At 41.3% G+C, this 1,962-nt stretch overlaps 1 pseudogene; it reads right to left on the bottom strand.

Annotated features, from left to right (window-relative positions):
- Positions 1-299: 299 nt before the first annotated feature.
- Positions 300-1,527, bottom strand: LOC125096293 (survival motor neuron protein-like; annotated as a pseudogene).
- Positions 1,528-1,962: the final 435 nt, after the last annotated feature.

Below are 1,962 nucleotides of genomic sequence, written 5' to 3'. Positions count from 1 at the left end.
TCTTCTAGAGAAATAAAAATTTGTTTTCACAAAAATAATCTGTATACAAAAGTATATAGCAACTTTATTCATAATTGCCCAAATTGGAAACAATGCAAATATCTTTCAGTGGATGAATGGATTGAAACCATGGCACATCCTAAGGGAGGAATACTACTTGGCAGCAAAAAGGAGTGAATTTTTGTTATAGAGAATAACTTTGAGGACTTGTGAAGACATTTTCTGTGGCATTCCACTGAATGAAAGAAGCCAATCTCAAGAGGTTGCATGTTATAGAATGCTATTTTTTTTAAATTTACCATTTATTTTTAAAGGCATTAATAAAACCTTAACATACTTTATACTAAGAAAGATATACAAATGGGCTGAGTTGAAATTTTCACAGATTGACTTTTCTTTACTACATGTAACTGAGTTTCTTTTAATTACATTTCCACTGCTGAGTTATTCAAACTGATTATTCCCTTGAAACACATGGCTGGTTACTTAAGCATGAGTCACGTGCAACAAGGGGAAATGCAGGCGATTATGCCACCCAACCGTTCATGAAGATGAAATTTTGTTCATGTTGACCATGGCGCATCAAAATACCATTCTCCTCGGGAGACAGCTGTACCTATTAAGAGAACACTGTATGGATTACTCTTTAATTGAAATGTGAGCACCTTCCTTCTTTTTGGTTTTGTTTGAAACCCATATAGTAACCAGTATGATAGCCACTCATGTACCAAGAGATTAACATACTTCTCAAAGCATCAGCATCATCAAAATAATCTGGACATATGGGAGGTGGTGGGGGAATTATTGGTGGTCCAGAAGGAAATGGAGGCAGCCAGCATGATAAGAAGTGTGGTGGTGGTGGGCCACTGAATTTTAGACCAGGCTTTCCTGGTCCCAGTCCCGATCCTGGCATGGGGGGTGGTGGAGGGAGAAAAGAGTTCCATGGAGCAGCTTTTGACTTGATGTTATTGGGTTTATTTCCAGGAGACCTGGAGGAGGAGTTCTCACTTTCATCTGTTGAAATTTGACTCTCGTTTTCATTCTCCTGAGCATTCTGTTCTATATTATTAGCTGCTTCAGAGGCTGGGGAAAGTAGATCAGACATATTTTGCTCCTCCCTATTTCCATATCCGGTATAAACCACAACGCAGGTTTCTCTCTTAAAATCAACTGAAGCAATGGTAGCTGGGTAAACGCAGCCGTCTTCTGACCAAATGGCAGAACATTTGTCACCAACTTTCTACTGCTTCAGGTGTGTTGTAGCATTCTTTTTTTGGCTTTTATTCTTCTTAGCAGGTTTTCTTTTAGGTGTGCCTTTTGGTTTATCTGAAGCTTCAGAAATGTCACCATTCTTTAGAGCGTGCTTAAACGAAGCCACAGCTTTATCATAAGCTTTTATCAATGCTGTATCATCCCAAATGTCAGAATCATCACTCTGGCCTGTGCCGCGCCGGAATAACACGGAGTCCTCCTGCTCCGGGGTGCCACCACCTCCTCCCATCGCCATGGTGAGCTTACTGCCAGGTGCACGGCGTGGGCAGCATCCAGAATGCTATTTTTTTAAAGATTTAATTTATTTATTTGACAGACAGAGATCACAAGTAGGCAGAGGCAGGCAGATAGAGAGGAAGAAGCAGGCTTCCTGCCGAGCAGAGAGCCCAATGCGGGGCTCAATCCCAGGACCCTGGGACCGTGACCTGAGCCGAAGGCAGAGGCTTTACCCACTGAGCCACCCAGGTGCTACTTTAATGCTATTTTGATTCTCACAAAGGCCCAACTATAAAGAAAGAGGACGTCTCAGTGTTGCCTGGATTAGGAGTGGAGTGGGGAGTAGTTGCCATGGGGTGATTCTGTATTCTGATTATGATGGTGTTACCAGAATCTACACACTTGTCAAGATTTGTGGAACTACATACCATAGTTGTACTGTTTCTTTTTCTTTTTAATTTAAAGATGAAATTT

This window comes from Lutra lutra, chromosome 3, assembly GCF_902655055.1.
Source record: "Lutra lutra chromosome 3, mLutLut1.2, whole genome shotgun sequence".
Classification (NCBI taxonomy): Eukaryota; Metazoa; Chordata; class Mammalia; order Carnivora; family Mustelidae; genus Lutra; species Lutra lutra.
The sequence above is the reverse complement of the archived record's forward strand: the minus strand, read 5'-3'. Positions and strand labels throughout refer to the sequence as shown.